Source organism: Leptonotus elevatus, chromosome 15 (genome assembly GCF_054856555.1).
Source record: "Leptonotus elevatus isolate MCC_2025b chromosome 15, RoL_Lele_1.0, whole genome shotgun sequence".
In the NCBI taxonomy this organism is placed as follows: Eukaryota; Metazoa; Chordata; class Actinopteri; order Syngnathiformes; family Syngnathidae; genus Leptonotus; species Leptonotus elevatus.
Window position 1 is genome coordinate 2580954 of NC_141253.1, and position 13288 is coordinate 2594241.

The following is a 13288-nucleotide window of genomic DNA, read 5'->3' on the forward strand; positions in this document are numbered from 1 at the left end:
ATATATATATATATATTATATATATATATATATTATATATATTATATATATATATAATATATATATATATATATATATATATATATATATATATATATAATATATATATATATATATATATATATATATATATATAATTTAAAAGAATACAAACAACAAATGCCAAAAAAGGAGGAAAAAAATGCCTTTTTTATATCATTGTCAATGTCATTCCAACGGCTGTGATTATTCTGCAGTAATCCTCGAGATGGGTCCTAAAACAAAGACTATGATTGCAAAGCGATAAAAAAACAACAACCACCCTGTCGACTCCTCCAAGGACTTGACCGTACATTGTGTCGTATCATTTTCATCGAGTATCGTAGCAAATAAAGTCCGTCGAGGATCGCGACAATAACGACCGAAGGCCCAGACTGTTGCTGGGCTCTCTCGATGAAGCTCATTTAACCCGTGTTGGTGACGACTACGTGTGGAAAAACGCTTTCTCTGCATGAGTGTTTTCTACTGCTACTGAATGTCTTTTGCTGTATGGTAGCCTACTATTTAAAAAAAAAAACAACAAGGGTGAATTTCACTTTGGGAATTTTGATATAGCTGCTTCTTTGTAATTATTTATAGCTTTGTTTGATTTCTCACTTCTGTTCTTGTGCACTTTTGTACCACCGTAACTGTCGCTGCCATAGCTTCTTGTTTATTTTCGAGCGCATGGGAGGAATCCGAAGAACAAAAAAAAAAAAGAAGAAGAGAGAAACATGACAGAATGTATCCGAGCTTGTCATCCAGAATTCACCCCATGCACCTGTGGTTGAAAATTTTCTTTACGTTCCACGTCACGTACTCGCTTGTGACGGACTGTACTGTTTTTCAATGTAATCCCCCTGGACAAAAAAAGGGTTTCTTTCTTTTCCAGATGTACTGGATGTGTTGTACCTGAGATGAGATAGTTAATGAGATTTGTGTCAATAAAAAAAAAGAGAATTAAAGTGTTTAGATTGTCACCTTAAAAAAAATATCGACAAGCCTCGGATGTTATGTTTTTTTGTAGCATAAATCACTTTTCCATCACTTGCTATTCAAGGTCTTGGGCTACCACTTGTTTGTATGCGCCCTAATGAGTGACTGGCAACCAGTTCAGGGTTTCCCTGCTATTTTCCCCAAAGTCAGCCTAAAGAAGAAGCACACATTCACAACATAAATTTTAAACATTTGTTCCATGAAATTCTGTGAATTTAGTCGATTCAGTCTAGTCTCTTGATTACGTAGCATTTCTTTTGGCTGCACTGCTTCGAGTTTATAAGCTGTGGATGTTACTTTGCAGGCATTCAACTATTCAAGTTTTGCAGGTTACACAGTGTAAACATTGTCATGTTATTAGATAAATATTTATTTAGAACTGCTCCAGATGCTGTATGGGGCAAATGTGTGTGCTCTTTTGTTGTGGTTTAAATTGGATACGTCCCCGCTGAAGGCCTCGGTACTAAATACATTACAAGGCTCAAAATAAGCAGTTTCACATCGCAGTTGGCGAGGCAATTAATAAAACACGTTAAGTAGCAAAACTGAGAATCAACCGCCAAGACGTCCCAAAAAGCTTTGCTGGGTAGTGTCGCTCTCGTCGGAGGCTGAGGAACAATTCAGTGCTACTTACGCTGCACCAGCTAGCGACTAACGAGTCACTCCGGAGTCAGTAAGCCTCCGTGGCGGCGAAGAAGCTACATTTCTGACATGTATCGTTCCGGTGGAAGGAGAATACAGGCTAATTGCTAAGATAACCTAAGTTTGACATGGCTATCGCGTTTAACACCGGAATTAAGTGCATGAGTCATTTTGCTCCACAAAATTAGAAAGTTGCTCCTCAAATGAAATAATAGATTCGCAACGAAAAAAAAATACTTCAAGGATTTCATTACAATCTACATTCCTGTTAAGGCTTTGCAGTCCCCCATTTTCTCAAAACCTCTATTTACTTTTGATGTTCCGTAGGGTTCGATTGTGAGCACCATTGGAATAACCACCCTCCCCCAACCCCATGTGTTTCTCATCCTGCCATCAAACCTCCTCCGCGTTAGCTTTGATGTTCTTTGTTCCCACAAAACTGTCCTTTTTTGTCATCGTGCCGCCTTTTCTCCCTCCCTTTTGCCTTGATTCACACTCCATTTCGCTCGCTCCCCGCCCGCGTCTTTGCCGTCCATCCTTCAGCCTGTCAATCTCTTGCCCCCTTCTCTGCTAAACAACCCCATCCCACTATCCCCCTCCCCCCCCCCCCCCCTCCCCCATCGCCTCTTAGTCCTGTGATGTTTCAATCGATGAATAAATGATTGCTTCTATTTTCACCAGGAGTGCTTGGCCAACACAAGCCGCTTTGCTCCTGCGGAATGCGCTACAGATGATTGGGGAGACATGTCAGCGGGACCATCTCTCGACGCATGCGATTGAATGAGCTGTCAGTCAGTCGCTGAATACATTAGCTTTTTATTTCTTCCTTTCAGCTGTGATTGGCGCCTCAAGCCGGTCGCACTTCCCCCTTCTCCAACCTGGTAGTTGCATTTCATTTCATCACGTCGTTGCGGCGACTTGACGGGTACAAACACAGGTTCTGTGGGCTAATTAGCTGGCGCAGGCAGGTGCACCGCTGCAATGGCGGGTAAAAAAAAAAAAAAAAACACGGCGAAAGCTTTGACCTTGCTTGGGCCTGGTGAAAGCGAGCTCAATTTCCCCAAGGACGAAAGCACTTACCATTAATAGAAAGCTACAAAGGCAACAAGAGGCGTTCTGAGATGTCGCATAGCGCTACAAAATGGACACCGAAGTGTCGCTGTGTACATTTCCTCAGACATTGGGGGCACCTCTAATGCCAATTTGTTTTGAAAATTATGCTACAGGGCCTTATATTTAGAATTTAGAATTCTTGAGTATCTAATGCTAGAAAGCTACAACAAAGGCAACAAAAGGCGTTCTGAGATGTCGCGTAGCACTACAAAATGGACTCCAAGGTGTCACTGTACATTTCCTCTGACATTGGGGGCACCTCTAAGGCCAATTTGTTTTGGAAATTACACTACAGGGCCTTCAGATTTGTTTGTTTTTCCTTAGGATTCTTGAGTAGCTAACGCTACAAATGGACTCTGTGTACATTTCCCCTGACATTGGGGGCACCTCTAAAGCCAATTTGTTTTGGAAATTCATTTACTACTTACTTTTTTTTCTTTTTCTTTTTTGTAATTCTCAAGTAACTAGTGCTAAAAAGCTAAATAGGCGGCAACAAGAGTCGCGCTGTGATGTTGCGTAGTGCTACAACAAGGACGCCAAGGTGTCACTGTGTACATTTCCTCAAGCATTGGGGGCACCTTTAAAGGTGGGGGGGGGCAAGTGGATTTCACCTTCCTTTCTTTGATCCTTCCTCGGGTCTCCTGGCAACCTCACGACTAGCTGGATTCTGAAGTATTCGGTTTAAGTGAACGGTATGGGATTTTTAATAGGTTTTAGGTGAACTAATGAATACACACTCGCACACACACATACAAAATAAAAATTAATAAAAAATAAAATAAAAAAAAGAGAGCAATGATGATGGCATGTCAAATGGGTAAAATTACCAAATGAACAATACTGAGCTCTCCAGAAAAAAATAAAAATAAACATAAAAAATAAAGAATTCTTGAGTCGCTAATGCTACCTGCCACACGTTAGTTTAGCTATGTGATTCGTACACACTGCCGGAATGTATCCCCTAACAGGTTGTTAGCTGGGATTCAGGTCATTCGCTCATTTGCTAAAAACTGAACATAAGCAAAATTGCCTTTCAGACTACCTGGACAATGCTATGGCACGCAAAAGTCGCGCTAAAATGGCACCAAAGTTACGGGCAATTTGCAAGGTATTGATTTGTCAGCTATTGAATCTTGTTTACATTAGAGTGTAATTCTTTAGAGCTTACCGGTGAGATAGTTCCGACCTCCCAGCAGCTTTGAAAGTTTGTTATATGAATGATAATCTTAAGTATAAGCAAATTTCAAAAAAGGCAACACAAATATCTCACAGTTTCCGGCTGTTGTATCACAAATATTTCCCACCTGGCTTCATCACACTTCACTGTAGCTGTCAGCAGGGGTCTGTCTAGCTTAAAATTATTACAAGCCATATGCGGCGTGAAATAACAGTTGAAAATAAATCTGTACAACTGTTTAAAAAAAAAAAAAGTGGGGAGAGGGTGGGGTTTGGGGGGGGGGGGGTGACACCAGTGGCAGTTTGTTTTAATGATGCGCCATAAAACGTCCAAAAAGATTCCGATGGGGCCTGTGCCGAACTCGAAGGGGCCGGTAAGTTTGCGGCACCTCGTCAGCAATACAAAAGCCTTCTCTTGAGTCAACATGCTAATTTACTTTCCTTAGATGAGCTGAACTGCTTCATGTATGATTTGAACAGTCAAAATCACAACCTATATTAAACATTTTGTGCATTTATTGTAAAATAGTTAAATATTCTGCTTATAAGTCATACCTTTATTGTTCAAAAATAAGTATATATATATATAATTATTGTTAATTGGCCAATAAATTGGTTATAGGAATTGTATTCTGCCAAATATCGGAATTGGCTTGGGCCTCCAAAAAATCTATATCGGTCAGGTCCCAGTATGTGCACACTTAAATAGATATAAGCAGTTAAGAATTAAATGATGAGCAGTGGAATAATAATACATATAGAACCAGAATAATATATTATAGCACACTTTATATGCAAATGTGATTAAAAAGCATCAAGAATAGACAGTGGCATTATGTGAAAAACGGGATATGGTCACAAAATCGGGGACTTATACATGCCGTGTCAATCCAGCCTATTAGTCTTGTAGAAATCACAAAGGGTGTCCTTTTAAAGGCCTGCAGGTCACCTCATTAGCTACCGGAGAATTATGCAGCGCAATTAGGGAACGAGGGATCCCGTCACCAGTCACTGCCGCGACAAGCTGTGGGAACATGTGGCGGGGGAAAAAAAATAAAATCCGGCAAGTAGATGAAGGTGAGGCAGTCCGGGATGAGCGCGCCAGATGGTGTTCATTGATTATTCATCGCGTGTGATGGATGTCACTGTCAGAGCTGCACGCCGCTCGCTCTCCACCTTGGTGCACCTGAGGGTCGGGATGCAGGGTGGGATTGGGGGGCGGGTGGTTCTACCCGGGCATTTTAGCCATTGTTCAACTATGGCATGTCCCAATTCATGTATTTACACTCATGTATGCGAAGGGATCAGAGGGATTTAGGGCTGGAATGCTACATCGCGGCGGGATTAGTGGACGGCCCGACGCTGATTGGTTTGCGGGCTTCTGTGGACTGGGAGCTTGAACCCGTCCTGCCTTTGCGGGGGGTAAGGGGGGCAGGGGGTGTCTCATTTCAAGGCATCAAAGCATCGGGCCTTGTTGAGCAGTCACGCATGAGCTGACGTTCTGTTGCAAACTACACCATTGGATTTGACGGAATTCACGATTAACCTGTCACTTCCTATTTGCATCCATAATGAAGGCGGCGGGGCCGGGAACCGGCAGGCTAGGAGCTGGAGGGGCGGATGGTGAGGGGGTCTTGCCATGTTTCACAACTTCTCATAACAATACATAATAGGGCTTACTTTTTAAGTGATCGTTGTTTTGATTGTCCAAATCCACGAGTTGTGCATCTTTAGTGTAATACCACATTGTGCCACATCATGCCAGGCAGCACTGAGCAATGCTTTAGTGTAAAAGGACAGGTCAGACACAAAGAAAGGTACATTAGCTTGCATCTAACACCTTTGAAAATTTATTTAGGAAGATAATGTAACCACAGCCGTTTGCTTTTGGGAAGTATGAAAGACTTTTTGTCTAGCTGGTAACTATTCAGCGACAGACATGATTTGGGGGTGGTATTGTGTTGAAGTTGGATTGCAATGGTATAGAATAGCAATGTAAGCTATAATACGTCAACAATGTGGTGTTTGGTCAAACTTGTAAGTTTTGCGAGTAATGATGTATGCTCTGTTTGTATCAATTCAAATCGTCAACATATTAGAACATCCATGCTAATTGAATTAGCCTGTCTATAACGTTTCCCATGATATGTTAGCATTAAGCTAGCGGAAAATAAAATATGGTTTGTTTGAATATTTTGGTGTTTACAATGTTTAATTCTCTTTTGTTTTACAGTAAACTTGGAGAGACAAAACCCGCTTGAAGCAAGCGCATTCGCATCTCACGTCGAACGACACTGATAAAAAGGCCATAAAAAGTGTCTTTTTTAATGTTTGAGTGTGTGGATTGATTGCTAAATGTTCATTCAGTAGAGCCAAGGAAGTCCAAGGGCAATGACTTCAGTCGGTTTAAAACGCATGCATGTGTTTTCGTGACTCCTGGCAGCACAAATAAGTCCCCCGCGCTGACTCCAACATTTTGTTGCTCCACTTTACTGTTTATCATTTGAAGCAGATTTATGAAGCCGACCGCCTCACCTGCAGCATTTTTAAGAGATTCCACTCTCTCCTGGCTTGACACCGGACTATTGGCAGTTTAGCGCTGCGCATTTCAATCGGAAGGTGAATCTTGACCCGCCGACTGCCTCCTGCCAGCCTCCAATAATCATAAAAAAAAAAGCAACTTCATCCCGCAATTGGGCACGCTGCCTGGATGTTCTCTATTTACATGCACGCTGGCACAAGTCGAGGTCCTCTCAGGTCAGATAAATCCCATTTGTGTAATGTGACCTCAGCTGAACTCAGCTCACATCCAAAATCAAAATGTTTCCTCTTTGTGCAATGGACAATAAGAACTGTCACTGGTAGGGTGGCAAGTCCAAGAATTGTTGGCCGATGAATTGCGTCTTGAAAGAATTGCGAGGCTGCAACCAGTAGAGGCATGGGAACTAATGATCAACCAGTTCAGTACCACAAAAGGACAAAAAAAAAAGACACCTTTTTGTATTTCCAAGTGCTTATCATGGAGATGTAGAAACAATTACCACAACAATTAGCGTCAGAAGTGGGATCCAAGGACTGGCCAGCCCCACAAAACAATGAAAAGACATATTTTGTTTTTAATTCCCAAGTGAGTGTGATATAGTGATATAGGAAGTATTCACACAGCAATCAATGTCAGAAGTGGGATCAAATGAAAGACCAGGAAGCCTACTGCAAGATTGGAAAACATACCTACAATTTTTGGTGTTTCCCAGTTCATCATGATGATGTAGAAAATATTGCCACAGCAATTGGTGTAAGAAGTGGGATCCAGTGAATGAGCAACCCTACAAATTGTGAAAAAGACAACTTGTAGTGTTACTCAGTGTCTATTGCAGTGATGTAGAAAATATTTCCTCAACAATTGGTGTCCAAAGTGGGATCTAAAATTTGGCTACAATAATCAATAGCAGTAGTGGGGTTCCAGGATTGGAAAGCCTCATAAAATAACAAAAACACAACTTCCTGTGTTTATTGTGGTCACGTATCAACTATTTCCTCAATAGTCAACTTTTGATGTTTCCCGATGTTTAATCACAATTATGTAGAACGTATTCTCCCGACAATAGGTGTCAGAAGTGGGAACCAAGGATTGACCAGCTCCACAAAATGCCAACATTTGGTGTTTCCCGATCTTGCTGCAAAAAGTGGCGTCAGAAGTGCCATGCAAGGATTGAGCATCCAAAAGCAGCAGACCTGCTCGCAGCAAACAACATTTGGCCGCCTCTCCATTAGTGCCCCGCTTCCCATGAGCATTGTAGTGGCTCAATTGAATTACAGCAGAGGAATGTCGGGTGGCTGGCAGATTCCTCGTATGGTTTGCCAGCCATGTTGACGGTTGGGAAATTGCAATTAGGCCGCTATGTTATCATCTCGTGCTTTGTCGAATGTGATCTTTAAAATGCAGAAGCAGGATTGTTGGAAACATTCGCCCCGAACCCCCCTCGGCGACCACAACGAGAAATTAGACCCGCGCCTTTTTTATGACCTCATCCAGGGCCGCCTTTAAAGCAAAGACGAGCGCGCATTCCAAGGCTGTAAAACAGCCGGCGCTTTTAATTAAATTCGCTTTGGAAATGGCGTCCGATTGGATGGCAGGAGCAGGCGGCGCTGTGAAAGTCTTTTCCGAGACGACCCAGCGCGTGACAAAGACGACTCCGGCTCGGGTTTTGACCTCCCGCTGGCTTTGTGAGATATTTTCGGCACGCTCCTTCCTTCCCGCCCGGCTTTATCTTCGCTCATCAGGATTTCACATTTCATGGCGCCGTTAATAGACAGCAGCCACCGCTCGGCTATGCAAATGCCAAGAGCTTGGGCTAATCCAAATTGCCGCTTTTATTATCAGATGTCTCACGCAATCTTGTATTTGCTGCAGATTGAAAGTGCAATGGATGATAGAGAACATTTTTGCCACAACAATAAACATCACATTGATAACATTAATATAAAAATCCTGGCAACAACATTGCGTCAAACGTGAGATCTAATGAACGGCCCAAAAAACATATTGCCACAATTGGTGTCAGAATTAGGGCCCAAGGTCAAGCACTACAAAATGACATGTCCGGTAAGTCACAGTAGTTCCCGGTGTTTATCGCAGTAATACAGAAAATACAGCGGCAACAACCCATCTCAGAAGTGGCATCCAAGGATTGACCAGTCCTCCCAAAAAAAATAACGCGACACGTGAAACTTAACATATTTTAACATGAAATGTATCACATTGAGTAAACCGTCAAATGTATCAAGTTAAAACGTGAAACTTACGTTAAAACGGATGTTAACGTGAACCTTAAAGAGGAAGTCATCCACCCCCCCCCAAAAAAATTATTGACAATAATATGCTCTATGCAGCCCCACGAGTCTAAATATGATATTCTGGTTAATATTGTGTTAGTGGAATATGAGTTAAGCAGCAAAATCCAGCCGTTTTTATCAATATCAGAAGGCGGCCATTTTGCCACGTGACATCACAGTTGCTCAGGCCTCAGGTAACTACCAATCACAGCTCAGCTTCAGAAAACAGATGAGCTGTGATTTGTCGTTGCCTGAGCAACTGTGATGTCATCTTCAGTCGACAGCAAGCGGCAAAATGGCCGCCCCCTGAGATGGATTTCGCTGCATAACTCATATTCCAAAAATGTAACATTAATCAGAATGTCATGTTTAGACGAGTGAGGTCACAAATAACATATTATTGTCAAGAAATGTTGAAGTTTGACTTTAACTTCACCTTAACACTAAAACATGAATCATACCAGGTTAAAACGCAAAACTTAGAAGTTATCACATTCAAACATGAAACTTTAATACATTTACAACAAAAAACATAACATTAAAACGCAAAACTTAGAAAGTTTAAATGTGTAACTTACCACATTAAAACATCAAACTTATCACGTTAAATCATCAAATTGATCATGTCAGGCATGAAACTTAGCACGTTTTAACATGAAACTCGTTCAAATGTGAAACTTATCGCGTTCAATGTGAAATCGATCGCGTTATAACGCGTCATTGATCTCATCTTTTCTCTCTTGCGGCAGCGATACGCTTCGGTCGTAATGCTACTCATTCAGATGTTACAAGCAAATTAGTCGGAGGTTAAATCTCCTTTTGTTTAGCGCCGCGAGCAACGGCAAACGTCGGCGAGCGAGATAAATGGGCGCCTCTGCTAGCGTTGGGCTCTCGGCGGAGTCGCGCGCCTGACGGCGGAGTATGGATTTCCACGTCCGAGACCTGCGAGGCCCTAATGATATTTAGACAAAGTGCATCTGACAAACAAGAGAGCGATGGGCGAGACAAGGTCGTGTTTTCTTTGCGCAGATGGGATGTGGCTTTCTTTGCACAGAGAAAGGGCGACAGAGAGAACATGGACGCCGACGCTGATTGCCAGGCCGCCGCTCGAGATGGATGCGGCGGATTTTACAGTCGTATCAATCACGAGCAGAAAAGTGCTAAATGTCCTGTCTTTTTTTTTTTTTTTCTTCTCCTCACAGTGACGACAGTCAGGCAGAGCAAAGTGAACAATAAAGACTGTTTATCTCTGTTTTTGCCTCAGACTTCAAGAAGATATGCCACTGAAAAGTCCGACTGTTCTTTTTTGGCAATATATCTTGGCTATAAAAAGTCTACACACCCCTGTTTAAATGCCGGGTTTTTGTGATATAAAAGCTAGCCTTCTTCCCTCACCCTAATTTGAATGCGTGAAGTGTTCATTCCTTTCAACAGGTAAGTTGATTAAAAAAATGGCGGAAATTCAGACCGAATTGACATAATCATTGAGGGATGGCAAATTAATTCCGCAGATAGAAATAAATGAAATATTTAACCTTGGTCACGCTAGATGTAGCCTAAAGGCAAGTATAAGTGAATAATTGGTAAATGTGCCTCCAGCTTACCATTGAGTGGATCTTTTAGCGACTGGTGCTACTTTTAACTTACAATCTGGGGATGATGTGAACCCTTAGCGCAACATGCTAACCAGCCAAAGAGCCAGCGTCAACATGGACAAAATAATGATACAAACAAAGCTTGACTGTTTACTTGTATGGATTTGGTTGATGAGTCCCCATTTCAAGTCAAGTCTTAGAGCACAATTACATAATCTAGTCAGCGTTTACCACAGTTATTCAGAAATGTGTCATCTTTAAATCATTTTTAGCATTCGTTCACAATATCAATAAAATAATTTTTGCTCCCAAAAACGTATAAATATGTTTTATTTTAAATGTTTTAAGTGTCACTAAGACGTATTTATACGTTGTTTTTATGCTAGGGCATACAGAAGGCTTTGATGCAGCCTCTCAACGGCAAAGAACGGTTGAAGAAATGGTAGTTATTACACAAACGACCAGCAGGTGGCAGCAGAGCAAAAGAGATCAACCAGGGCCATGTTTAAAAAAAAAACTAGTTTACACACATTTCTAAATAGATTTGCGAATAATGATGAAACTTAGCTATATTCTAATGCTAATTGCTGCAAAACGGAAACAGAAGGAAATATACTTTTTTTTCCTGATGAGAGAGGAGACTTGAATCTTTCTTTTGTTAGGTTCTATGTTTTTATAGCAATAGAACACAATATTCCGTGGGCTTTGCGAAATCTGTCAAAATTCAGTAAAATAGCCGGGAGTGAAGGGGATTGCTTCTGTGAAAATGGCTGGGAGTGAATGAGTTAATTTGGAAATTTGTGCTATGAGGCTAATGAAACCGATTTTTCAAGACACACTTTATGTGCTTTTATTTTGCTGTCCCCTAAAAACATTGCACAGGGCCTGATCAGGCCCTCGGGCCTTGAGTTCGACACGTGTGCCATACAGCGACAAAAAAAAAACGATATTTGAGCCAGTTGTATTAGTACAATACGTCATGAAATCGCTATATTGTTCCCCCCAATGTCTTTTTCTGGACTCTAAAATGAAATAAAACAAATGTCATCCATCTTCTTTATCTCCTGGCTGGCCGCTATCCTCTCCTTTCTCCCGCCACAATCGCCGTTCAATCCGCTCACATTCACCGAGTCATGAATTATAAATGTCTTTATTTATTCACCCTCACACCGCTAGCTACAGGAGGAAAAAATAATATGTTTTATCATGCTCCAAGCACACTCGGCGGGAGAATATTCTGTCCGTGGCCAACAGCTCGTGGAGCGATATGACGTTTCTGGGCGGATTACAAAGCCAGGCCATCACAGCAGATCTCATTCGTTTGTTCTGTGTCACTTTTCGGGCGGTAGTGGCGGGAAATGGCCGGGATAGAAGAGGATGTGATGCTTTATTGGGAGCCATTTCATCATCGCTTGATGGTCCCCTGAGGCCTCGCACTGTTGGAGTGTTTGCTGAGGTATGTGTGTGTGTGTGTGTGTGTGTGACACATATCTGAATTGGTGTGTACTTCTTTAGACAGCAATCTCGTTGAGTGATTCAACAGCGCCCCCTTTCTTGGATTCTACCGTGCAACTCAGTTGACTTGTTCAGTGGGGCCTTCATTTATAAGTTCAATTCACTGTGTGACCAATTTCCAGTTACAGTGAAAGGAAAGGGATCGTGCTAGCCTGCGGATAGCAAAAAATGATGGTGATCAGAATTAGAAACTTTGTATACAATGTCGAAAATAAAAACAAAGCCATCTTAACCAATATTTACCCAAAGTCATGCTTATACAAAAGTGGGTTCGCCAGATGGCAAGAAGTATTTTCCAAAGCACAACTTAGTCGCCACATCACCATTTCACACCGCGCTCCCCAATTGCAACATATCAACACATATCGGGGACATTTTGCTGTTCTTCCGTTTTGTAAGATCACGTGAGAGGATTTCGTGTGTCACACTCAGAAGCGGTGATGGCTCCGATTAGGGCCCGAGTGTTGACAGCTCAAAACTGTTTACACACACACACAAAAGTGTCTGGACCACTGATCTGTATATTGTACTGGATAGCCAATAGGCCAAAACATTTGAAGCCGCAAGGCCGCCATATTACTTTTCCCAAGAAACGTTTCTCGGCATACGATCCTATACATTTACAATATCGAAATTGGAGAACATTTGAGACAGTACTTAGTAGAAACAGCATGATTTAGGATGTTTTACATTTGTTAAACATAAACAAGAGCACTTCAGACATTTTACAACTTGCCTTAAATACATGTATATTTATATGCTTAATGATGTTTACAGGAGGAAACTTGTATATATATATATATATATATATATATATATATATATATATATATATAATTATTTATTTATTTTTGTATTAAAGAATTATAACTAATTCAACAAAAGATGCCTCTGCCAAATGTAATATTGGGGACTAAGGAACTGAGCGATAAAATAAATAGTTCAAAGCAGCACATACCATCCACTTTGAAAAAATAGTGACCACCCCACTAACCACCCCTGCCCCCCAGTCCTATACTAAGAGCCTATGTTTAATCTGTACGTATACCGTATCGTATCGTACCGTATCGCGAGCAGTATGCTCGCGCGATTGGAGGAGTAAGATGGCAGCCCTGTGGCTTCAACGGCTTGCGCGGGCGTGTATGGGCTATCGGCTATCCAGTAATTTATATAGATCAGTGGTCTGGGGACACACACACACACACACGCACACGCACACAAATCACAAAAAACTACTATGCGGATAATTATTGTAGTTTGCTGAGGCTATGTCGCCAACTACTGGCCTGGCATGTGCACTACAGGTGTCCTCATAATCGGCGTATTTACATTGCGTGGCGTTACGTGGATGCTCAAGTCACGACAGAACAATAGAAGTGTCTATTTCCAGTCTCTGT

General features: G+C 41.6%; 1 long non-coding RNA gene across 1 annotated transcript in view; it reads right to left on the reverse strand.

Moving 5' to 3' along the window:
• The window catches only part of LOC147161535 (uncharacterized), a 38357-nt gene that overhangs the window by 4211 nt on the left and 20858 nt on the right, over nucleotides 1-13288 (reverse strand). The window lies entirely within an intron of this gene.